The sequence below is a fragment of the Corvus brachyrhynchos genome, unplaced genomic scaffold (assembly GCF_000691975.1).
Source record: "Corvus brachyrhynchos isolate BGI_N302 unplaced genomic scaffold, ASM69197v1 scaffold200, whole genome shotgun sequence".
In the NCBI taxonomy this organism is placed as follows: domain Eukaryota; kingdom Metazoa; phylum Chordata; class Aves; order Passeriformes; family Corvidae; genus Corvus; species Corvus brachyrhynchos.
Window position 1 is genome coordinate 1,150,271 of NW_008236184.1, and position 26,914 is coordinate 1,177,184.

At 40.4% G+C, this 26,914-nt stretch overlaps 1 protein-coding gene across 1 annotated transcript in view; it reads left to right on the forward strand.

Annotated features, from left to right (window-relative positions):
- The window catches only part of RORA (RAR related orphan receptor A), a 114,292-nt gene that overhangs the window by 14,510 nt on the left and 72,868 nt on the right, over nucleotides 1-26,914 (forward strand). The gene's annotated exons all lie outside the window — the stretch shown is intronic.

Here is a 26,914-nt window from a genome sequence, read left to right on the forward strand (position 1 = left end):
GAAAATGTACACATTTCACATGCATGTTTTAACTATATTTCATCTTCTTGTGATTGTGAAAAAGCCTTTAATATATTTCTTTACCATGAATTTTAAATTTCACAATGGAATTAGCTAAATGGTTTGTTTTGCACTCTAATGGATGGGATTTAAATCCAGTTTTTCACATCACACAGGAAACATCTTCCAGTATTCTTTTGACTCTGTTCCATGGTTGTCTGTTCTGTGCACCAAAACCAAAGACAATTCCTCATTGTTGGAAATTGACTAAAGTAGTAAAGATGCTCGAAGTTCCTTACTCAGTTTGTCTAACAGCTGCTCATCTTTCAAACTCTCTCAGGGGTTATCTGTCCACACTTGCACCTGTGTGGAGTCTCACCGGGAGCTGTGAGAAGGCCCTGTTCTTGGTCAGCCCTTCATGGCTGAGATCAGGGTGAGATTTGTGAGGTGCTGGTTCTTCCCTTCAGAGCTCAGACTGCAGAACCTGACTGTGCCATGAGCATCGATCACCTGTGACTCCCTCAGAGCTGTCCTTGCATGTGTCTCCCAGCAGCTCTGCCTGTGGCTAATGACAGACACCCACCTGGTGACAAGCTCAATGACTCGTGAAATCCCGCCCCGGGGGCACGTGCTGGTTATTTATTGTTACACACAAACACAAAGCAGACAGGGAATTTATCACTTTGCAATTTCAGTGACTGAAAAGGGTGTTTGATTATCTGAAAGAGGCAGCGAATGTTTACGGAGATTTGCATAACAGCCATTTTTCATTTCACCTTGCTGATGGACACAGTGGATATATGTGAGCCTGGCTATATTCTGCTGCAATTGCCAGTATTTTTTTTTGCAATGTTGACCTATGTGTGTAAGCGTCATAGATCTTGTACCATGTATCAGAATATATCAGGTCTGTTGGTATGAAGCTGTCATTTAATTTTAAAGGAAGGATGAAACTATTTGAATGCTGCTGAGCCATGATGTCATAAACTTTGTACTGCCTAGACGCTGTATTTGTACTGTGATTTTTTTCTCCATATAGTAGCAGAATAATTTTCTGATTTTTCCCCAGAATAGCTTTTCTCTCTGTTTTATCTCTTATATTAGCAGTGTTACTAAAGGAAATTATAAGTTCTTAGCCTTATCCACAAGCCAGAGGGAGATTTACTGGAGATGTGTCAGTATCTGTTTTTATTAATGTTGCTACACTGTGTGCAAACTTCTCTGTACATGTTTACAACTTATTTGTGTCTGAACTTGGTGTAGACTGAGTGTAAAGACTCCAGAACACTAAAGCCATGTCTGCTTTGCCGAGTCATGCAAATGAAAGAGAATGGATCTAACACTGCGCAGCACTTGCCCCAGAGGATCTGACATCCACGCTGTGGTTGGTCTGTTTGTTGACTTTGGAGTCGATCAGGTGTGGTAGCAGGAAGCTTCTTGCAGTGAATTCCATATTGTCTGGGAGGGCATCTTCCAGTCCAATTTCCTCAGAAAGGGACCATGTTCACATGCTCTCGGGCCACTCTGATGCAAACCAAAGCACAGGGAAGTGATGGGGACAACTTCTGCAAAGCACCCTCCTGATCTGAACGGGAATGCTCTGGGAGACACACTCAAAAGATGCAAGGGCAATTTCTGTATGGGACTGAAAATGTCCTAGCCAAAGTGGTGTTTGCTGTACCAGCTCTGCTAAACTGCCTTTGGCAAGTCTCCTTTATGTTCTCTTGGAATGGTCCCCATGGCTGTTGCCCGTCTCAGTGACACTGTGGGAACAGAGGACTCTTCTGCTGCTCCAGAGGCCACCCGTGTGCACAGATGCATTGTCAAGTGAAGAGCTTTGGGAAAGGATGAGGTGTTCACTCCTTACCCTGTAAAATGGCTGCTGAAGGTTAATCATATACTTTTAGCAATGCCTCTGTTCGGAATTGGCTGGTGGTTGGAGAAGGCTCTTTATATTGTTCTTCAGTTTGTAAAGGAAAGTCAGATTGATCTTCTGGGTTTTTTATTTCTGTTTCCATGGTGTAGCATATCCAGTATAAGAACCTGTAGTTCATTCCGCTATTTAAGGAAGTGCTGGAATTCAATATCAGTAGTTGTAGTCATTATTATTATTATATAAATTACCACATACAGAGAAAACATTTAGTAGGGTAAAAGGGAGAAAGGCTGTTTTGTGTCCCCTGCACATCATAAAAATGATCAGTGAAATGCAACTTTTAATGTTCATTTCTATTGTTGTTCTATGGATTCGGGCCCAAAAGCTACATCGCTCATTTTGGAATTTATTGCTTCCAGTGCTAAAAGCAATGGAGATATACAGAGAAAAGAGGAAAACAAGGAGGTGCTCCATAGAGAATGGCTTTCCACACAGAACCCAATTCTTTTGCAGGTGTACACGTGCGACCTTTTTCTTGTCATTGTCTATGCACAGACAGCCTCTGATTCAGGAATGTTTTTGGCAGTGTAATGTACTGCGGTAAAGCTTTTGCTGCCTTGGCTTACTCACTCAAAATTAGCCCTAGTAAATACTAACTTGGTGTGATTTGTACAGTGCTGACAATGTGTTGCTTGGCTGAGTAACTTGTAAAAAAAGACTGCAATAATTAGCTCCTACAAGTTCACATTTTCTTTCATATTTGAATATATGGATTGTCATTTGCTGCCAGGTTCTGCATAAGTGTGTCAGTAGTTCCTCACATTGACTTTTTGGTCCTTTGAACTGCTCAGCAATCTCTGGTGCCTCCATCCATTTGCATGCCTATGGCGAGCTAAAAACCATGTGTTCCTACCCATCCTTTTTTATAGTGTTACATAGGAATGGAGCTCCAGAATCTCCTCAGATTCTGGGGGGATGTGTTTTCCTCTGAGTCACTGTTTCTGTTCTGCGTTCATTCTCTAATGTCAGTCAACTTTGTTACTTCACCCCAAAAGCATCTAATAGTATTAGGGAGTATTTATTTATGTTTAGGTCATCATACCTTTGTTGTTTCTTTTGAAAGTTTAATCTAAACATTGCTGTCCTTTCTGGTCATTACTTTATTAGTTCTATTTGTTGGCAGTGAAAAGGCTGTCCTTTTATTTTAGGTCTTCATTTTGAGTAGAAACAGGAAGCCCAAGCAAAGAATGCATCTTCTTTTTTTTTTTCCTCAGAATTCCAATATATTTATCTGTCTTTCATCTTTTTCCATGCTTTTTTGCAGACATACTGTTATTGATGTGAATGAGAGAAGTCGTGGACAATGACTGTATTATGGCTCATGTGTTAATGTGTTTTTCTTTTTTTACATTTTCATTTTTAATGTTACATTTCTTTTTTGTTTCAGAAGAATACATTTAAAATAATTTAAAAATTTAAAAAGCCCTTACACTGGAAATGTGATGATTTGGCTGGGAAGGCACTAACAATGGTGGTTGGTGCAACTGAGAATTTTGTTTTTCGGTCTTTCACTTACACAAGCTGGTACTGAGAGACCTTTAATTTACATTGCCAGCATAGAGAGATAGCCACATGAACTGCTCTGTAATATCCTTTTAAACAGTATTTTTCATCCACCTATAATGAAAGGTGTCTGTTTTATGTTGCTGCCCATTCATCATTCCTTGGACACCTGCTGCCTCAGTCAGTTACTTCTTAAATCTGAGTTAACCTTCTAATGTAATCCTGCTCGCCTTTCTTCCTTGCTTAAACCTATTATTCCATAAACCAGGCAGTCCAACATGAGTCCAGTCACCTGTGAGCACACGGTGTAGGATTTAACATCTATCACTTGTGCGTGCTGTTCCTTGGAGCAGTGGATTTTCACCACATCTTTATGAACAGAGGAGCAAACTGCCCAACTCATCTGAACTATTCATTATGTGCTCAGGGGTTTGCTTTATGTTTTCCCTTCCTGGGTTTGGACTGCACATTGTTCTCTAATTCATTCTGCAGTCAAGAATGGAACAATTAGCCACAAACTCTCAAGCTCTGGCAGATGATTAATCAAAAAAAAAAAATTAACTTTGGCTGATAATGCCCCTCTGTGAATTATGAGCTGGCTGTAAGCCAGGGAATACTCCTATTGTCCCCTGAACAGAAGGCCATCCTTCCAGACTCAAGCGCACCAGAAGTAGTAATATTTTTCATCTTGGAGAATTTTAACCATTACATTCTTGAGCTTTTTAACTCCTTAGGACAGTGTTTGTGAATCTCTCTTAGCCAGCTACCATGTAATCCTCAGGAAAAAAACAAATTCTAATTCCTTTGTATTTCACTATAATTTGGCAGTTGAAGGGGGAGGTGGTAAATGAAGTTTAAAGCATTTAGGTAAACAGCCACATTGCAAAATCCTATTGTTATAATTACAAAGGTTTTAATTAAAAATGTCAGCCACAAAAAAATTCCTTTGTAGGCCTCTGCCAGTGATTACAGATCAGTTTCCATCTGTGCTTTGGTATTGACACATAGCCAAGTTCCCGTGAAGGGTATATTTACGTTACTCTTACTGTTAGTACTGTTTTTTGCAATGTTTTCCTAGGCCCCAGTCCTGTACCTTCCCCTGCTCCCCAGCTGGCAGGCTGAGTAACGCTTGGGCAATGGGGTAGTTTTGGCTGTAGAGCATTAGTGATTCCAGAAGCACTTGAATGACGTTAACAATTACCTGCTGCAAATGTATTTATTTCTGGGGAAAGGAATCTCGGCTTCGCTTCCTAAACACAGTCTCATTTGCTTACTAATAAGCATTATGAACCACTCCTCTGAGCTTGGAGTTGTCAGCTCAGATCTCTGGAAGTCTTTCTGGATGGCAGTGCAAATCTGTAGTTCTACTTGGAAACTAGTGGCATTTCCACAGTGAGCCTAGACAGAAATTTTTTTCCCCTGAAAAACACTTTGATGAAACCCATGCTACATAAAACCTGTTTTTGCTCTGAGAAGGAGGATTAGTGTGTCTACTTCTCATAATTACTTATCTGTACTGGCATACATACTATGGAATTGTTTTTCATCCATTAGCAAAAGGATTTCTATAAAAGTATAGGGGTGAAAAGCAGAGGCATTACAGAAGAGCTAGAGCCTGGGACCACCTTGTGTACTTTTCAGCTCTTTACTGGATGATTGCTGATTCCAAGGTTGTACTTTCAAAATACAATCTTAAAAAAAAAAAAGCCATTATAAGCAAATGGAAAAATACTCAAGACAGAGTGAATCTCTGGGGCACTAATAATTAAAAGTTGTTGCCAAGATATTACACAGTGCTCTGAAATTTTCATTAATATTTTATTTCATTCCTGATTAGCACATGGTGTTTGGCCCATTTCAGGACTGATTTGGTGGGGTTCCAATACAGGAGCCATAGCTTAGTTGAGTACTTACTGTGAAGAGGTTCATGTAGGATCCAGTTAGTGTTTAAATTTACTTTCTTACTCATACTTCACATTAACAGTTCCAAGGATTAATTTATAGGACTCAATAGTGACTGCCAGGGGAAAAAAAAGAAAAGTAGTCAAATTAAGTATAAATGAAAAGGTATTTTGCAGTAACTTGATGAGTCTTGGCATAAGCTTGGCTGCTCTTATTTGTAGCTAAGCTAACTGATGATGAGCTTTTACAAGTATGAAGGGAAAAAAAAAAGTTTAGGAATCAGTGTCTCAAGGGGGTCATATCTGCCAGTAAGGATCAGCCTGTCCTTTGGGAGTGTGTTGGTTGCACAAGTTGTGTGAAAAATGACAAATGTCAAATTTTGAGCAGAGGCTGTCCATCTGTGTCATCATATCGAGGGTTGCCCTCATTACTGTCAGCGGCAAGCACTGCACAGTTTTTGGTAGCTCAGAATTTGAGCAAGGCAGAGAAGCACTCTCATCCCTAGAAGGAGAACCAAGACACAGAAAGTGAAGGGATGGAAATCCTTTCCCAGCTCCCAGTTGTGGTGTTGTGGGAATGTGCCCCGCACCCTTTCGGCAAAATCAGCTCGATGGCCCTGGTCAGCAATTCCGACTGCTTGGGGTTTTTCTGTTGTAGTTTCGGGGCAGGTTTTTGAGCTGCCTCAGGAGCTGTCCTCCCAGCAGAAGCAGAGGGCTGTGTTCCTGCTGTGCTGCTGGTCTGAAGGCGAGCACTGATCCCTGGCCTCGGAGCAAACCCGCAGCTGCTGCTCAAGTGCCGTCTGTCCGAGGGGCACAGGAGCTTTTCCTCCTACACAGGCAAGTGACAGCCCAAGAGAGCCCTCTCAGCTGCTGCTGGGAGCACTTTTCGTCTTTCTTCAAACTCCTGGAACGGTGCTGCTTAGTGGTCCCAGTAACCCCGGTTTCAGCTGTGTGTTCCCCTGTCCTGTGAGGGTCCTTTATGCCGGGTATCCCTTCCCTAAGAGGCAACTTTCCAATTGTTTCACAGACCCTCTGGGTCCTACTTGTTTCCCAAGTATGCTCCTTATTTTTCTTTTTAGCTGCTGGCAACATCTGCAAATAGAGAAACTTTAGTCACTGTCAGCTAATTGAAATTTGTGTGGGACAAAGTAGCCCCTGCTGACACTTCAGTTTAACCGCTTTGCTTTCTATTAGCAACTTTTTGTTGTGTAGATATCCAGGCTGTAAGAAATGTACTGCTTTTAGATAGACTTTCAATTCAGACTGCTTTCAGAGGGAACAAGTAATGTTGATTGATGCTGCTTAACATTCTTTTTGTCTTAATGCTTACAATTTCCAGTCAGAAAATGTTTTCTACTGTATTGCTCACACTTTGCAAATTTGTTTCTCTCCCCCTTACTACAGAACTTAATCAGATACTTCACAAATGTGATCCTTTCCCCTCTGTCCATCCTCCTGTCACAAAATCCAGGCTTGTCCTTACTGCTGCTTCATGAAACATAAAAAAATAGTTTGGAAAGCCTCTCTTCCCTTCATTACTTAATAGAAAGCCTTTTACATTATTGTTTATATAGAAGAACACAGTCATATTTATTATTAAGAAAAATATTTTCTATGCAGAAGGCCAGGCTCTGCCAAAAGAAGCACTCTGGTATTTAGGAAGGAGTCTTGAGAGAAGACTATGGTTTGTGATGAAGGAAAAAATCAAGTATCTGAAACATTCACTGCTGCAAAGGAGAGCTTTGTGACATTGTCCAAGACTTTCTGGATTAAGATTACCCCTGGTAGGCTACAGTGGGCCATTGTAATTCACCACTGCAACTGGTGGCATTCTGTGATTACTAATGAAGAGGCTACTTGAGGAACACTAAATTGAGTATAACAATGGCAGTATTTCCAGCTAGGAAAGTTTGTATTACAATAAGGAACAACTAACATAGGTAACAACAGCAGCCACCTCACAACAGCACAAGCTTGGTATGTTCCAGCCCTATGAATAATCCTTGAGTGACCTTAGCTCTGCCCTTCAGTCTCTGGTAAACTCTGTGCTCCCACAGGTGTGCTGCTGCTTTAAATCACAATACCTGGAGGTGTGAGAACGTGTGCTAAAGTTTTAGTGAGACAGATGTGAAAACTGATTTACCACTGCTACCTGAATTGACCCTGAATAAAGAGCACACAGAGTGGTCATACATATCTAGGTGGAAAGGAGAAGTGACAGTATAGAGCCTCTGAAATCTGCGAGTGTCTCATCAAAATCAGCTTTGGTAGTGCAAAATTTTTAGACTAAGAATAAAATATATCTCTTTCTTTAAATCCAGGCTGTCTTTATGCACCACCAAGGGACAAAATAGGCCTGATTGTTTTTTCATTTCTATTTTTTTTTAAACCTCCAGCAGTCACCTTTAAGAATCTGACCCTTATTCTTTGTGCTAGGGAGATAATTACTCACTCTCAATTGCTATCCCTAGGACCAGTTAATGAATGCTACATAATAAACAGAAGTAGGGCAACTGGGTGAGAACAATGCACAGGTGGGTAAAAAGACTTCATTTGGTGAGAAGATAATGAACATGAGAACTTGTGGTTTGTCTAAATACCGCCCTTGCCTCCTCTTCAGATAGCTCCTGCATTGTTACTGCTCTTCCTCAGTCAGTCTTTCTACTTGTTAAGTGACAAGAGGAAGGTGCTTACAAAGGAGAGAAAGGTTTCCTCAGCAGAGATTCAGGCAGAAGAGGACCCTGTTCCTCTCACTCTCAGACCTATCCTAAACATATTTACTTTCTTATGTGCTATCCTGCACCTTCCCAAAAGAGGCTAATTCTGGAGGCAGAATAACCACTGCTTTGCAGTGCCTGGTTTTATTATCTCTCTGCAAGACTTGTTCCTTTCTTCCTTAACGAAGCTGTGCCAAATCCAGCTTTTGGAGGAGAAGACAGGATTGATTCTTGATACATCAGTTTATGATGTTAGTGCTGAGAGAAAAAGCAACCATCCTGGCCTTAGCACTGCAGGTCTTGCCATCTGTACTGCACAGCTGCACTTTAGCCAAGGTTTACTGTGTATCTCAGGAATATGAATCTCTCCAATGGAGTTTAATGGCCCATACACACACAGAGGAAGGTAACGCTGGTGTCCAGCTGAAGAGGATCAATGTATAATACAGATAAGTATTTCCTGTGTCTGACAGCCTCTCCAGAGCTGAGGTTTGAGTTGCAGTGCATCTGTGTTTTTAAGCCAGCACTAGCTCATGATGAGACTGGTGTTCTGTGAAGTCAGCAGCAGAGGTAAATGACTCGGTGACAAGAATATTGAAGATGAACACCAAGCCAGGCAAGTCGTTCTTTCTGCTCTGTGTTTTGTTAACCTGACTGACATGCACAGAAAGGAAATGGGGTCTGAAGGTCTCCGACTTGTTAACCAAAGTATTAATTGCTTTGAAATTGCACCATTTAGTTTAGTAATGTGGTTTCTGATATTCCAAACACGACTTGACTTTTTATAATGTCCTGTTTGAACTGGAACCAAAATTAGTTGAAGTAGAATTCATCAGAGTGTGTCTTCCTGTGACTGTTTTTGAAATTTCACCTAAACCTGTCAAAGGCATGTTTAATACTCAAAATGGCAGAAACCATAGCCAGAACAGCTTCCAGCTAGATATGTGGTAGGAACATTATGCACACCATTTGCTAATACAGGCACGTACAGGCCAGCAATAGTTCCAGAATCTCTGCCAGAAAGCTAATGAGAACATAGTTGGCCATAAACTTTCCTCTGACTTGGGCAAGGGCATATCTAATTCCAGTTGTCTCATGTCCACTAGCTACAAAATGGAGGTAGCAAAGCAACAGTGCCAGTATAAATTGGGATTTCTTGAGGGTTTGCAGTGAGAGACTGAGACATGATAATTGAAGAAATCTGCCATGGGCTGTATTTGCATAGGTGTGTGTATGTTTTTCTTGAGAAAACAGGCTGGTTGTGTGTGCCAAGAGCTCACCACATGTGATGGGCTGATGAGGAAACACTCGTATGTTCCATTCAGAGCATGTTTGAAGGGGAAAAACTGAATGCAAGTGTTATCTCTTCTGTAATAGTCCGGAGAAATGTGGAGAAATGGTGTCACACCCACACCCTCAAAACAGTGAACCCGTCAAAGGCTGCACTCCAGAGTGCTCATGGCCCTGTTCACCCCAAACTAGAAGCTTTTTTTTTTTTTTGCATAGCATCCTTTGGAATAGGAGTTAACTTTATCTCTCCAAGGATCTTGGAGAAGCATGCATTTCTCCTGGTGCTCTCCTGGTGCTCTTCTGACTTATGGTCTCTCAGACCTTGTCCCATGGTGATAGGGAGCCAAATCAAGAGCTGTGCCTCAAGAACTCCCTGAATGGGGAAAACCTTCTCTCCTGTTTTGAACTGTAACCCCCCTTCCTTCCCATGCTCTCAGCTGATATATTTTAAGATAAACTTTAGAACCTTTGTTTCATCTCCACCAGCAGTCAGCATTGCCAGATTCCATGTTGCAGGGCACAGAACCACTTGGTGAAAATCCAGGTGCAGTCAGCACTTGATCAGCTATTAAAGGCCTCCTTACAGTAAGCCTGGTCTCCTGTGGAGTGTATTATCCAGGGTTCTCCAACTCAGTGTGTCACAGCATCTTTGACTGTTTTCTTCATGTTCCAGCTGAAACCTTGCTGATAAGTGAGCTAGAGGTGCTATTTGTATTCCGTGGATAAGCATGTTTGGAGCTTGCTTGAATATTCCTACATGATACTGGCTTTTAGGGTCTGCATGGACTCAGCTGGTTGGAGGCTATAAGCCTTGGATTTATAGGAATTGTTACTGTGTTCTTATCCTTCACTGGTGTTTGATTTATATCCACAAAAGTCATTCCCAGAAGGAATGAAACTAGATTTTTCTCACAGATTTTTAATTTAATTGGTGACTGTTTACATGAGAATCCTTGCCAAAGTGAGATGATTTGGCAGTCCTCTGGAATGTAAAGGTTAAGTATATTGATTTCATCTTTTCCCAAAGGAGCTGTTCTTTTTGGGCAAAAGCATCATTGGTTTTGTTCTTGTGTCTGAAACTTTGTTTACATGGGTTTAATTGAATTTTGTCTATATTGTACAGCAAGTGGGAGATGGCAGTTTCATATAGTTCTTTTTTCCTGGAATACTGATTTTTGGACTCTTGGTTTGTTAATAAATCCTGACATTCCCTGAGCAGTAATTCTTCAGAGCTTTCAATGCCATAAATACTGAAAATAGGGAAAAACTGTCCTGCCATTATACACTCAGTCAATAGGAGTTATTTGTAGTGATGGAAGGATCTTATACCTTTGTCTTAATGTGATCAATACTGTCCTTAGCTTAAAAATAAGCATGTCTGAATTGTTAGCTTACAAACAATGTCTATAAACCATATTTATTTTAATGTTAGGCACAAGCTTCTGACAGTCTCAGCTTTTGAATTGGACATTCCTGAAGCAAAGTGAATAAAAAGCCAGAATTGCTAATTTTGTTATCAGTAATCACGTATGTAATTTATTTCCCACTTATGCAAAAAGTTTGTTGGGTTTTGGATCTGTAATTTATGAGTAAGCTGTTTGTTGCCACTCAGAATTTGAACAGCAGTTGGAACACCTTGGCTGGAGTGTTCTTTCATCTGCTGTAGCATGGGTGGGCCTTGATCAGAGCAGCAGGTCTGGATGGATCACTGAGCTGCTGAATAGCCTGCTGAGGAGCTAAAAGTCACAGCTCCTTCTGAGCCCTGTGCTGGCCCTGCCAGTGGGCTGGAGCAAAGTAAACCCCAAAGAGATGGTTTGGTAATTGCAATTGAAACTGCTGCTGTGGACCTGTTAATTTCTTTTTCCGGTCACATCTTCTATTGACATTGGTTTTCTACTTCCTTTAAATTCATTAACAGTTTTTCTCAGTGATCCTTTTTGTGGTCCAGGTCCAAACAAAGTGTTTCATTTCGTAAAGCAGAGTAATGTCAGCTGTAGTCTAGTTCTGCACAGTAATTTATCCCCCTTAGGTCCTATCTGCTGGTCTAAGTTGGAAAGAAGATGATAATGAAGCAGTTGTCCATCCCTGGGCTTCTGATCGTATTCCTGCAGAATCAGATTCCAGTCTGATGGTTCAGAGACAAAGTAATTCCTACTCTAAACTCTGATTTGGAAGGAGATAAATCAGGAGCGAATGTGATCCTTGTAAATTTCAATTAAAAATACCTCTACTTCCCCTAGCAAAATGCTTCTTTCTGACATACCTCTCCAACACAGGGACTCGGTGTTACCAAATGAGGCTTCTCTGTAGATATTTCTCATTCCTTATTGCCAACTTTGACACAATAAGAGATTTCCTTATATTTTGGTTTTTTTCTCCCTCATTCCTGCAGGACTCAATCTTAACTCAAGAATTTCTTTTGATCCATACAGATCTTTAGGAAATCAATTTCAAATACTTGATGTCCCAAATACTTTTTGACTCTTAAGGGTATATTGCTGGATATGCTGTCGATAGTTAAAAAAGCCAAGACCCAGCAGCTGCAGGAATTTATGCCCATTATGGAAAATCCAGCATGCTTGCTTTGGTATGGCAACACCAAAAGTCTGCTGGCATACCCAACTAAAGTACTTATAACCATATAAAGGGAATGCCTTTTAGGAATTGGATAAAAACACAGACATAATATTTTCCATCAATTAGATGTTGAGAAGTCCCAGACATACAATGCTGCAAATGAAATTAGATGCCTTGGGAAACCTATTCCAAATGGAAATCTAATATGTGGGATCCTGACTCAGTCACCACTCCCTCCGTTTTTTACCCTCCCAAAAATATATTTGGATACACTAGTAATGTAAATATAGTAACATTACAACCAGTAAATATGCACAGATTGGATCATGTGAGCTGCACTAAATGCAGCCATAGACAAACCACAAACTTGCCTATAAGTATTTTAAAAACTTGCCAATAATGCACATTTGCTAAGTTTCCTATGTTACTGCAGATGTGCAGTGCTACTATTTGTGGAATCCTTTCAGCAAACTGTGTATTATTTATAAATGGAAAATGAGGGAGTTTATGGTGAGCCTTCTGTCATAGTTGTTTGGCATATGGGAATTATAAATAGGACTGGGTAATCACTGATGTGCTATGCATTTGGCACTGTGGTCATTTCTGACCCAAAGAGAAGCCACAGGAGATAAATATATGAAGGTCCCTACCAGCTTTTTTTGTGTGTTGAAATATATTTTCTGTTTCACTCCCTGCTTAAGCTGCAAGCTGAATGGAGTGATTTTTTTACATAATTCTTTAACTGCTCCCACAGCATGGCTCTTCTCAAAATAGTTTGTCTTAGGTGTTTGGGACAGTTCTCTGCTAGAGGAGTGAAACCAGCACATCATTGTCAGTGCCACTTGCCAAAGGTGTTTGAGAGCCCTTGTGCAGGATATTGAGGTGAAGAACAGAACACCCAAAGTTGTAGGGCTGTGCTGCAGCTCGTTTTGGATGTAATCTGAAATAAATGTTTCCGAGTGCACAATGAAGTCTTCTGCAAATCATTTGCAAGAGGAAGTGTTTTCTGAATTCCATGGAAGGCTTGCAGGCCTGGTCTGCAGAAACACCAGGAACAACACAGCACCCAGAAGGTACCATTTGCTTCCTCCCAGCCTAGAGAAGGTAGAAAAGAATTACTGATGTTACTGATGGAGCCATTATTCTCTTTGCCAACTCCAAGCGCAACAGTTTTGTTTTTCTTTCACATCTAATTCACTCAATTTACAAGCAGTTCTGGATATTTTTTTAAACTTTTTAAACACAGTCTGTGATCTAGTTTCATCCAGTTCTGCCTTTTCTTTGACTTTTTTCAATGATAACTGCTTTCTTCATTTGAATTTAGTTGGCAGCTCCATTGAGTGATGTGCTTGATAGAATAGAATCCAGCTGTCTTCACTTAAGAGTATTGTGATGCAGGACAAACACTTTTAGTCTGTGTCATCCATGTAAACAGTCTGTGGTTCTAAAGCTATGTAAATTCATCTGGAAAATGACAGTCCACGCTTGGTTTTTGCTATGCTTACAATGAGGTCTGGGTTTTTTGCCTAAATCATTGCAATAAGCTAGCAGGGTGATGTGCCAGGCAATGCTTTAATGAAGTATACATCAAGGTTGCCAAATAAACAGGATTTGAGGCGTATGCATATCATTGTTGTGGGAAATGTTTCTACTGGTATATTAGATAATAGGTGCAATTTGAAAAAGGAACATGTAGTCCTGTTCCTCTCCACTCCTTGTGCACCCTTTGGGTGTGGGCATATTATATTGAAATGTGTAGCTCCGCACATTTTCAGTTCACCTGGTTTAAAAGAAGCTGCAAAGCAGCATAGATTTTCTTTTGCTTTCCATCTAGATCTGATGTACAAACCCAGTAGATTGTTTTTCTTAAGTGGACTTTGTTTCCCCTCCTCCTTCTTCATAAAATGCATATTTTGACACTGTACTTATGGGTAGTGCACCTTGGTGACCTTGTAACTACTAAGCCTTTTGCGTGAAGCTGTTTTTGCAGGGAATAAAGGAAATGATCACCTTCCAGGTGTGCACATGAAACCATGTTTCAGGTGTATAAACAGTGTTGTTAGCTGAGAAGTAGAGTGCTTACTCAGTGAGAGCCCATTTATCCATGTTCTGATGGGTTTTATTAATTATTAAGTTTAATCTGTAAGTTTTGGGTTCCCAGAGGTGAAAGGCTCTTGCTTTGTGACCATTTCCTGAGCCTGCACCAGGTCTGTACCACTTCACAGCAGTTTCTACTTTGTGCCTCCACTGGCTCATCCAGCTATTCCTGGTGGAGCTGATTTCTTTTAGTCTCTGTAACGTTGTTTCCAGCGCTTCTCTATAGGGAGGTCAGCTAGGCAAATGACCAGGAGGGCTTACAATTGCCTATGATGAGTGAAAAAACCACTCTAAACGGCTCAGTCTTTTTAAAAACCCTCTATAATGAAATATTCTCAAGCAAGGGAAATGCATATAGAGGAGGAGTGCAACAGCTTGCTCTTTATCACTAAAAACTGCAAGCTTCAACATTGCTTTTGTTGAACAGGGATTTTTTATCTTCCTATCCAATCACCCCCTACCACCAGGCTTTAAAATACTTTTTTCTCTGGTCAGAAAGCTGGTTCAGATGCCATACCTGTGGTTTCCCTCATATTCTGGATCTTTTCATAGAACTTGGTTTCCATAGTAAATGCTTTTCAAAAAATGTATGGTTCAATAAAAGTACTCTGTAGTTCTTCATTTTATAAAGGAGTGCTCTCATTAACTCACTGTTGAATAACTCTTACAACCTCAGATCTGTTTGAATTCTACTCCAAATGTTCCATTACAGGCCATCTGACACCTCATGAAACACATTATAAGCTCCACTGCTAAGTTTCTGATCTCGAGTCTTAATCCTCAAACTATTTTATCATACTTACATTTGACCAAAATATGCTGAGACAGCAAATGAGGATCCATATTTAGCCATGCAGAAACCAGGAGAAAGGATTGGTTAGTATTTACTGTTCAAAAAATTAGTGCTTTCCAAACTTCCTAGAGTGATGTGATGGGAAGCTTTTGTATTCTCTGTGTTGTCTCTTTTAATTTTGTGTTGTCAAGACACCACCATGTTTGTTATGAGAATTAGAGAGGGGGAGATGGTGCTCCACAGTTATTCAGGGAGCCCTTCATTCCTGTCTGTCAAACCTGAGCACAAAGCATTACACTGACAGCACAGGATTGGTTTCACAGATATGGAGGAAGACTCCCCTAACCCAGCAATTCTAGTTTGGAAACAGTAACTCAGAGAGAGACCTGAAGAAATCCGGCAGTTGGTGACAGTCCTGCCCCTCCTTTCTGCCCGTGCCTTGCAGGCAGTGATCTTAAACATCACTTCCCTGGAAACCCCAGCTGCAAATGCAGCTCTCAGAGGGATGCAGCTGACCTGCACATGTAGGAATGCTGTGCACACAGTATGGAATCATATCCTGCGGCACACACGTGCAGCACTGCCTAATGCCAGTGGGGAAACCACAGCACAGCACTCCCACTAATCCCCTTTGGCAAAACTCAGGATCGCTAAAAAGGAATAACAATATTCGTGCTAATATTGAATGGTCCTAGTGATAAGGGAAAAAAATAATAACCTGGAAGTAAACTAATATCCTTTAAAAAAGCAAGATACTGCTTTCAAATGTGACCTAGTTGTGTTTGGCTTGGGTTTTTGTAAGAGCACTGTGAGCACCAAGATACTGCAGTGTTCCATATCCTAATCCTCGCTCTTGTAAACCCTCTGTACACCAGCCGTTCTTGTGCTGCCTTTGCCAGTCCTTGCCTATTGATTACTTCATCTTCATCAGTAGGGAGTACAATTAGGCCTATTTCTAGTGAGATTTTTCACCTCACTTAGCAGAGCAAGAACCATACAGGCATTCTGCTACTCATGCTACCAGTGTCTTTTAAGTTTGTTCTTATGTCTTTGCTGGATTTTGGATTACATCAGTAATCTGTCAATCTCCAGCAACAAGCATACGAAATGTGGCAGAACATTATTTCACAATTTTGGATGATTGTGTCCTACTCAGTATCACGGCACATGAAATAATTACTAACTAAGAAACTACCATAGTATTGGTAGGACCAACTAATGCCAAGCTGGTGCTTCCTTAAGTTGTCCTTTTATTTTAATGAGAAAATAAAAATGCAAAGCTCCTGAGTGGCTGGGTGGGAAATAACTTGAATCAGCACTGCAAGTACTGAAAACAAGTATTTGAGCCTTTGAAGAAGGAGAAATATCTGTGAGCATATGTAATGATACGGTTGTGTGATTGTCAGTGCTCCCAAAGTATTGGTGATGCACCTCTAAAGTTATATCAGGTCTGAGGTTTTGGTATAGCAGTATGAGACATATTCTGATTTTCTCCTGACAAAGATAGCACCGTTTTCACTTAGCAAAAGGGCAGGCTTGCCTGTGGTTACCATGCTGGCTGCAATTCCCATGTGAACCTCAACTGCCTCCTCTTTTGTACAGACCTCTGGTCCTGCATGGATTTTGGGGGGCAGATATGAGAGCTAGTTCTCATGTCAGGGAAACTGATGGGGTTTTTTGGTTTGTTTGTTTGTTTGTTTTTTTCTTTAATAGGCTTTATATATTTTTTCCTTTCAATTTCATCATACAAAAATTCAATGTATTTTTTCCTTCCTAATACTGTTAAATGTTTTGCAGGCTTAATTTAAACATAATGATTGCCTGAATACATTTGTTTTCTTATTTGGTTGACAAAACCAATGAAGCATTTGTAGTGCAATGCCTTGGCAGGTTTTCAGTTTGGGATCACTAGACAGCTAAAGAGGAAGGGCTAAAGTCTGTGAAGGCGAAAATAATGCACTTATTTCCCCTTATGAAACTGCGCATATTGCTCTTCGCAGCATACCAGCCCTGCATGGAAAAGTCTAACATGGAACAAATGCTTCTGTGTAGCTTTGAATGTATGGCAAGACCAACAGTTATACAGATGAAGCAAAGAAGACAAGACTGGGGAGAAAGAATTAAAATGTCCAGGGCTTTTGAATAGTGTGTTTGCCCTGTCAGGGGTCAATGCACATCTGAAAGCTTCCTGTGGGTTGGGAGGGTCCATGGGCTCCCAAACTTCAGAGGCTGGTGCCAGCTGATCCTGCCTCCTGAACAAAGTGGCTAGGACCCCTGAGGAAAATGAGGCACGGAGTCCTCAGGAGTGGTTACTCCTCCCTTCTCTTAACATTCTCCTCAGAGATCTTTAGGAGTTTCTAGGGGTTAGTTCATTGTGTAATTTCTCTCCATTTCAGAGGGGGCTCCAAGACCTTGACTGTGTAAGTGAGCAAAGATATTGAGGATCCGGAATTACCTCAGTTTTTCCCTCCTTGTACTGCAGAAAAATTCCCAAATCAAATTTGGGAATCAAATACTTTCACTGAATGGAGTGGCCCTGCCAGCAAGGTTTGGTGACCCTTGCTATTGGATCTACAGCATATTGTGGGATGTCGGCAGACCCACCACAGGCGCCGATATGTTCCCAGCTGTGAAGGCAGCTGCCTGCACTTGTTGCTTGTGTCTCTTCTGTCCTGGGCATTGCTGAGCATTCCTGATCACTCCTGTAGTGCACTTGACTTGGAGTCAGAGCTTTCAGGTTCTGTTAGCACCAGCTCCCATTTGCTACTTTTCCCTATTTCCCTTCAGTACTGAATGGAAATGCAGCAGATGTATCACAGATACTGAGGAGAGTCAAGAAGCTGTCACAGGGAATACTGTATTTTCTCATTCCCTCAAAACTGAGGCTCAGAAAGAGTTGTCTAGTGTTTCATGTTGTTCAGAAACATGCTACAGGAAAATGTAATCCCTAAGTAATTCCTTCTATCAGAATATCCTTTGATTTTTACAATATGCCTCTTCTCTATGATTTTTCAAAATTATTAAGGAGCGGGTTGTGAAGAAAACTGAAGATGATTTCTGGGTAACAATAGCGTAAGTCCTCTCAATTTTGCCATACCTTATCTATTCCACATTGGTAGTTCTCCTCCTATCAGATATCCATTTCTCTTTATTTTCTATCATATTAACTATCTTCATCAGTGCTTCAGAAGCTTCCTCTCTCTGCATTTTGATGCAGATCTCATCAATATCTCTGAACTTCGGTTCTTCTTCACCTCCTTTTGAAGTGTTCTTCTGTTAGAAGCAATCCAGCTTCCATTCATCTCTAATTTGTTAAAAAACGGTGCCATCCATTCATTTAGTCACATGCACAGGGGCTCCTTTCCACACCTCGTCTGGCTGTTCCTCAGCAGTGGGCAGGCTGGCACTTTGATCAGTGAACTGGAGAGGTGCTTCTAGCTGCTGTAATTATGGTGAATAAAAGAAACTGAACATATCTTGATCTTGTACACCTTTTTTTAACTTTCACGTTTTATTGATATACTTCCTTCTTAGAGTAATTATTTTCTTGAGTTGTTTATTCTTCGGCAGGTATTTCATTTTTCACTGTTTCATACCCCAGCTCATACACTTCTCATTTTCTCTTGACAACTCCTGACCTGTTGCAGATACTGCAGAACACCTGGTTCTTTCGTACGGAGTCTCTAGGGGAGCAGTGCCCCAACATACTGGATCTAGGCTGTTCATCCCAAAAGTGTGGGAGTGGCCTGTACCTTACCTGCAGTTATCATGCAACTTCTTGTGGATTGTGTACTTGCAATAGTTTGTTGAACAAATGTAAAGTGTAAAAGCTCTGGACTTTAACTAAAAAGGCAGATCAATTTCAGTAGTTCTTGCTGGAGACCAGATAAGTGACTCTTTTAAATAAGAAAATTACTGCTTAGTAGAAACAGACCCCAAAAAAGTCAGTAAAGACTTTTTTAATCACCTTCAGAAGTCAGTTTAAAAAACACCAAATGTTTTGTCCTTTAGCTAAAAAGGAATAGAATCATTAAAAGCATTTTGAATTATTGGACACTTAAAAACCCGAACAACCCAGTACTGAAATTCAAGTATCTGCTAACTGTAGCTTGTAGAGTACATGCTTGCAATACGTGGGCTTTGGAGTGAGGAAGTCTGTGTTTTAAGAACAGGGGTATGTGTTAGGACCTGACTAGAGAAGTGTGCTGATGAACAGCTGCCCTGTGCTAGAGGTAACCCCCCACCAGCTCCAGCAACCTTAAAGTAAAGATTAACAGCTCTTAAATTAGCCTTGATTCTATTAGAAATGGCCCTCATATTTCACGCTCTGGAAAGGGATATGGGGAAAGAATGTCATAATGTTTCCCTCTTCTTTGACAAGCCTTTCAGTAGCCCTGTCAAAAATCTTTTAAATGGGATTGAAATAATCAGGAATGATGTGCCTTTGTGAAAAATGCTTGGCACTTTCTTTTCTGTAAAATGGGTGTATGCTAGTAAGGTTTATATTATGAGTTAAAAATTATTCTTATCAAGCAAGTGCTAGTAGCTCAGATCAAATTACTAAAACAGAAAATGAGAAGGTTTCTAAATCCTTCCCATTTTGTTTTCTAAATAGGTTTAAAAAATACTGTCATGAGTTAAATTAAAACAAATGCGGATTACAATATAGATGAAGCAATAGATGATCCTCTATAGGTGTTCTGCTCTATATGCTCTGCTTTGTAATCAAATTCATCAGCTTAGAATACTGCACTCCCCTTTTCAAAGTGAAGATGGTTCTTTGCAGGTGTTCTCTGAACTTGGTGATTATTAGCAAAACAGTGCTCTCAAATAATTATCTTCCTTTGTAAGTGAATCATCTTATTATTTTGCTTCTATTAAAGTCTAGTATCCTTCAACAGTGTCATGTTATCATGTCTAATAATCAGAATTATGCAAAGGAATTATCTGTATGGATTTCATGCCCAGGAACTGTATCATCGTTTATTTATCACTCTAAGTAGGTATGCAGTGTTTTGTTTGTTTGATGTACAGTAGCTGAGGTTGTATTGACTTTTGAAAATAGATCATTAAAGTTTATGTTTTCTTTAAAGTTGAAGCCTTAAAAGCCATAATCAGCTGCCATTTATTTTTTACTAATGGCATAAGAAGTAATGAATTTTCTTTGATAATTTCAAGAATGTAATGGTGCTGTGGAGGAAGACATCAGGAGTGAAGGCTGCTGAAGGGGCTCTAAAGTTTGAAGAAGTGAGAAATGGGAGAAATTAGCAGTGATCTGCTAGTACATGATCAGAGAATATGTTGGGCTAGCCAATGTTTCTGTTCTGGGGCTCAGTATTAATCTGAGGAGGAACTGGAGAAAATGCTATAGCACAGTATTTTCCCCCCTTCCTCTGTTAAGCACTGTGCTGGAAAAGAGGGGGTCAGATAGGCTTAGAAGCCCATATAACTGTGGCTTGAAGACTTAATTCTGGAGAGAGTCCTAACACAGAGTTTTAACTGCCCTGAAAAGCGTGTGCGATTCTAAGCTTGTATTTTGCATTGAGACACAGAAAACATACCAGATCTTATTTTTTTTTTCTAACAATAGCACAAATACGCTCTAGTGCAAAGCTGTATAAATAATGTATATGCTCACAGGAGCAGGAAATATGCTGCTGATCAGACAATGTCAACTTAGATGAATCCTGTCCTGAAAGCTGGTCTTTAAATGTGAGCAATAAAACCACTATTGACATGTGGCACTACCAACTGAAATGTCAATAGTTATAAAAAGAGTATTTCATAACACAGAATCATTGCTTGGTTTGCTTGATTGGACAGATGCTTCTACTTTCCATGAAAGAAAAATATTTTCCATATTAGTTCTCTGAGTGCCCAGCGTAGCTTATCTGTCCCACTAATGCTCACATTCTTAATCACATTGTTAAAAGTGGGGAAAATTTGCTTGCTGGTCTCATATAGCATAAGAGGGAGGTTTGACTGTTGCTGGGCATGACTTGAAGCAATTTAAAAGTTGGCATATTTACAGCTGCTCTCGGGTTATTTTTACTCAATCTGAAAGTGGGTGCAACACAAATTCCTTGTGTTGAGCATCCTCATCCCATATGTGAGACTGCTTCAATTGTTCTCTGGCAACTCGACTTAGACATAATTTCCAGAGTTCATAGGCAGAAGGCACAACTTTGGCTGGCTTTAGACTTAGATTTCTCTGGTTTTCCTTAAGCATAGTTGAAGCATTCAGTTTGTTCAACAGATGAGAACATTGCCATAAGAAGCGAGGAAACAAAGAGACTGAAGCGCTGTTAATGCCCTAGGCACATGGACTGGCAGAGGACCCACTGGGATATGCCCATATCATCTTGATTGTTGAACTATTCATTAGAAAAAGGCCAGAAAACTCCAGGGTTGCTTCCTGGTGCTGCATCTGGCCAGACACATTTGTGAGGAAGATTCTGAGCAGGAAACCTGTCTTGCTTCATCTCATGCTCTGTTCACTACCACCATTTCTCCTGCCTTGGCTATCTCTGATGATGCAAAAGAGGGCAGAAAGGGAAGTCCGGGGATTAAAAAAATGGAAAAAACTTGTTACTTATCCCTGGTATATAACTGGCTAATGATCTAAAGCAAGTAGTCAGCTCAGTCATACATTTGCTGGGGGAAGCAAATGCTCCAGGCTGGTCTTGGGCATCCCTGTGAGCATTGCAATTCTTCTGTTGTGAAACCCAGTTGTTGCCCATAAAATTCAATAAAAATGCTATAGGCCAAAGGCTTTTCAGGGAAGTAAGAACTTTTCTAATAAGGTATTTTTCAGAAAGAGACCAAAGCACATAGAACATTCTGTCAAGTGTCAGCAGGCCTACAGAAGGCCCCAGCACCTGTCCAGGTGACAGGACCTCTGCATCCAGGCATCTGCTGTCACCTGTCACCAGCAGGATGCTCAGTTGGTAACTGAGCAGCTTCGCCCACTCTGTCTCTGTGCTACAGCAGTCTACACCAAGCTGATAAGGAGCAAAAGGACTTTTGAAGACTCTAAAATACACTGAAGATGCTTCACTACAACCAGCATGATTCTTTTTTGGTTGATTTACAGGAAAAGGTGGTTCTTTGGAGAGCCTGTTTATTCCGAAAAATTATTATACGGCAATGATCCTTAAAGAAGGGTCTAATAATTACTTCTTTGAGGACAATTAGGATCTTGCTTGGTCTTTGTGCTGCTGACAATCAGCAGTTGCTTTATGCACCGTCCATTGACTTTTCCCCACCAAAAGGGATATACAGAACAATACATAGCTGCAGTTTTTGGCAAGCAACACAGGCCAAAATACCCTGGCAAGATTATGCATGAAAAAGAGAGCTCAGACAGCTTTCAAACAATTCCTGCTGTTTGTCAGGATGTTGTAGGAAGATTGATCCTTCAAAACTGTATAAATGAGAATCTCTGTCAAACAGAGACTCAGCAGTGGCAGCATGGTCAGTAATCCAATACCCATCACTTCATACCCCCTTTTAGGTGTAGACAAAAGGGGGATGCTACCAAGTCCAGTTTGATCTATTTCTTCATAACGTTGTAATCTTTCCGTGGCCCCACTGCAGGTGGCAGATGATTAATTGGTGATAATCTCATCTTTCTAATCACTTTATTTCCAAAGTGTACTGCTGTTACCTTAGATTCTGAAAAGCAGAAAATATTATATCCTTTTAAGGGATTTCAAAGTGAGAGACAGCCGGGTGAAAATTCAGTTGACTAGATGTTTAAAATCTTTTGCTACCAACAGCATGCCTAGCTGATAATAATGACTTTGGATTTACCTTTCATCCAGATGAACCCCAAAATATTTTGCCAGCTCATAGTTCATTTCACCAGGTGCAGAACTGCAGCAGCTGTTTGGCAAAGCACATCAAGCAGTTCAACAGTTGGGGATAGCAATGTACTTAATTAGGAGTTGTGGAGTAGTCTCTAAAATGACTTGATTAAGACATATAGCTGTAGGCCCACGCAGCACAAAAGCACAGCTCCTCAGCAGGAACTGAGGAAGGGACTTTGAAGCAAAATGGAATGATTGCAGGGTCAGCATAGTAGCATTTTTAAATAGATGAAAAAGAGGCAACTTAATGAGGACAACCTCAGTTAGATTCATCTTCGACAGTGTGCTACTTGGAGGTCTAGAAATAAATGAAGACTAAAATACCACTAAATCTAGAGGGTGAAATGTGTTAAGGAGCAATCATTTTCTTTTTGGGGTGTTGCATATATCAGTTGGAAGCCACTTAAAAATTGATTGTCAACAGGGTGAACAGAATTGTGAATTGTGTTTTTAAAGATTATCTAGAGCTGCAGTTTTCCTACACTTGGTTTTGGGTGTCTTTGGTAAACAAGGCTGTTGTGATCGCTGCACCTGTGTGGTTTCACATATGGCTGTTGTTGAGTAAGAAGCCAAAAAGGCAAAAGCACAGTGTTCTGATGCTTGGAACTTGTTTTTATGTTTTAAACTCTAGTCATATCTAGACCTGCAACCCTAATGTGAGCTGGGAGCTGAATGCTCCACCTGATAGTAGGACATGTGATTGCGTTGCAAATGGAGAAAGGCTTTGCTTTCAGTATCACCTGCTTTTTCCCCATTTACCAGCAGCTGTTATCACAACCTCTGGGCAGAGTTTAACTCCTCAGAGGAGCTCTTTAAGTGCTGAAAAGAAATTTTCAACATTTTCTATAGGTGTTTGAAGTGCTGAAAAGTACTTGAGCATTTCTAAGCATTACTGCTACTGATTTGAATCAATACAAGATTTCCTAAACATTTTAAAGAACTGATTTCATTGCAAGCCTATGAAGACTTCAGAAAAACAATTAAAAATATGCATGATTATGTGAATTTATACTGCCAGTCTAGGCCCTTTTTTAAGTGAAAGCCTATGTGTAAAACTAGCTCTAGATAATTTTTAAAAAGTGAAGGAGCTGTCTCTGCTAAAGCTGAAAATGTGGAGGCCCTGGATGATTTATTGTAGTGTTTTTCTATCACATTTCCTTCCCAGTAAGTAGGTTTTCATCTCCATGGGAGAATGCAGCATGCAGCCCTTGCCCTGCAAGAGGTTTGCATGCAGTTGTGTTTGTAGCAGTGATAGAGCAGTGGGTAAATGCTGTACCTCAGAGTGGTTTGACAACTTCAGCTTCATAACAACTCGGTGTGGCTAAACCTCCTTCAGACAGGGGGTGGATTACATGACACATTTTCTTCTTTTAAGAATGCTTTTTTCCTCTATGCTAGGTAGGGAAGAAGGGTGGTGGTTGTGTCCTGTATTTACTGTTCAAATCTTAAATTTTAGTGATAAGTAGGTCTCAAAATTCTTCTGGAATTAAGCCTAACCATGCAGCTTCACTTAGACAAGAATGCAAAACATAATCCAACAGTCTGCAGAAATGCTCCCCACTCATGTTCCAAGTCAGAACAACATAAACGTCTTTGTTTAATTAGTTGCATTTAAACTATTTCTCTTTGGGGCTGTCCTTGAACAAGTAGTTAGGAGTAGTTGTTGGTTCATCTTGGAAGCTGAATTCATTACTTTGCTCAGTAGGTTTAAAAAGAGGAGAAGGAGGCAAGCTTCTCAATGTTTTCTGTCCTGTGCTTAGAATACTCAATTAATACTGTCTCTTGCATTACCAGTGCTAATAGCTATCATAGGTGTTTCCCCTTTCTCTGTTAGCAATTTAACACTTCTCTGTTTTGCCTAGCAGGGTTGAAAAGGTTTCTAGAGGCAGTTGTTTCCCTCAAATTGTTGTGGAGGCTGGTGGTTAGGCTGACAAGCTGAACACCTTTTATACGAGTACAACACAGAACAATACTTGACAAGGTTCCCCGATCTGTTCCCATCTCTAAAGCAGCAATCTAACGTTTGCAGTTCCTGGCTGTTTGGGTGTGCTTAGGCTGTGCCACAGCGGCTCAAAGGATGAGCACATGCTGTGATCAGGGTCTATTTGCAGGCCACTGCTCAGTCTGAACCATTAATAAATACATTTGACATGTTCAGGAGGTCTTTGGATGCAGAAATCAAGGCAAGAATTGAGTGTAACCTGAGGTGTAGTTTCTCACTCCTGTGAAGAGTTTGCAGTCTTGCAGTGTTTCATGGGTATCTATCAAAAGCTTAAGGAACAAGCAGGATAGACGACAAGCTTCTGGAAACTGGGAAGCATTCCTATCAGTCAAATGAAACCCTGCTGCACAAACAGTGAGAGCAATTGCCTGTCAAGTGTACTGTAATAGTGAGCTCAGTATTACTTGACTGGCACATTGTGTTGTCACTGACACAGTGTCTGAACTCCAGTGAGACTTGCAGTAGTTTGGTAAATGGGGAAGGAAATGGATTTTGGATGGAGTTTTCATGATGAGGTCAATCTGAGACAGAAAACCCAAGTGCAAATGGATGTGCTTACATATCCAAAAGTCAGCAGATGGCTTTAGATGGGTAATTGATAACAAATAATAAGCTATTTTAGGTATGCTTTTCTCACTTACAATTGTCTGATGACAAATCTTCTATAATTTTTTGAAGCAGCCATTGTAAGGCATTTGTAAGAATGCAAAATCTGTGTCATCTGCTTATTATTGAAGCCGTTTAGCACATCAGATGTCATTCCAGATTACCAGTTGCATTTCAGCTGGACTGGAAACAAATCCAGATCAGTAATAATGTAATGCTGTGTACCTTAAGGTTAAACATCTGACAAGACAACTAGTGCTAATGGACTGTGACATTTTTCAGGCCATGGGTCTGACATTACTTGCTGTGTCAGAGTAAAATGTTTACAAAGATCTAACTCCACATTACAATACATTAAGACATCATTCTTTTCTCTTGTGCATGCTCCAAGCTTTCTGGCTGCATCTAAATTCCACGGTTGGCCCATGTGTAAAAGCAGCATCTTCCAGGCTCTGAAGAGCTCTGAGCACCACTGTTAGTGGGATTTGATTCAGTCCAGAATGTCCTGTAAGGTTTCTGTTCAGTACATGGCAACTTTACAGCTTGTGCTGCAGATAAAACTCCATAAGCACAAACCCATCTGGGACCAGGTCACTACCACTGTAAATTTTCTGAGCCATATCTCACTAGACATGGGCTATTGGTAGGCATGGCCTAATGTAAGGATAGCAAATAGAGATGAAAAATTTTATGACAAAGATATCTCCTACGTTTACACTATTGCAGCAGATTAGCTCTTGGAATTTTTAATTTTTAAATTTTTTTAAAATAAGAATTTAAAACAGTATTTTGCATTAATGGGGCTTGAATGACTAGACTGATAAATGGTAAGTACACCTGGATCAAATCACATTTAAATAATATCATACTGTATTAAGAACTCATTAAAGAAATAGGTAAGAATTAGCCATTAAGGGCCATTTAATAGTAGATTGTTCCAGTGTCCTCATCTCATAAAGGCTTTCTAAATATAGGGCTTTGTTTCAAATATTAAGATGGTTCCTCTGGCTTCTGTTTGTATGTATTTTCCCTTATCTTATTTTCTTTAAATGCTTATACTTCTGATTAAATTAAATTGTATATTCTGTCCCCTCTTAAACAGCTTGTAGTGCATCAATTTTTGTGCATGTGTGTTTTTATATTTTGTGACAGTCTATACCAGTGGCTAAGACAGGAATTGGAAAAAATACTGGGTTTGTTAATGCAATTTTCAGCGAAGTATGGGGTTTTTTAATAGGTTGGATTATTTTCGTCTCTCTGTGTGCGTTCAGTCATGCGCTATCCCTCTTGTAGTGTGGATGTGTGTATATCCATGAATGCAAAACTTCATCTCACAGACTGACAGTCCAGTGACATCCGATGCCATAGAATAGATGAAAATATCTCCAGCAGTGGTGTCATGTTTCAGACGTTCCAAGTAAATCCTAAGAAAGCATGAACCCATCACCAGACAGATTTAAAATGTAAATGCTGCTCTGCTTGATCAAGTCAACGACTATTAAGTGCAGAGCGTTGTGCCAATATGTAGCGGCAATACGGTTATTTTTTACTTAAAACAACACTTCGGGGGGGCTTGTGTGGGAACAAACGCGCACTCGAGCAGCGGGCCGGGGCCCGCGGGACG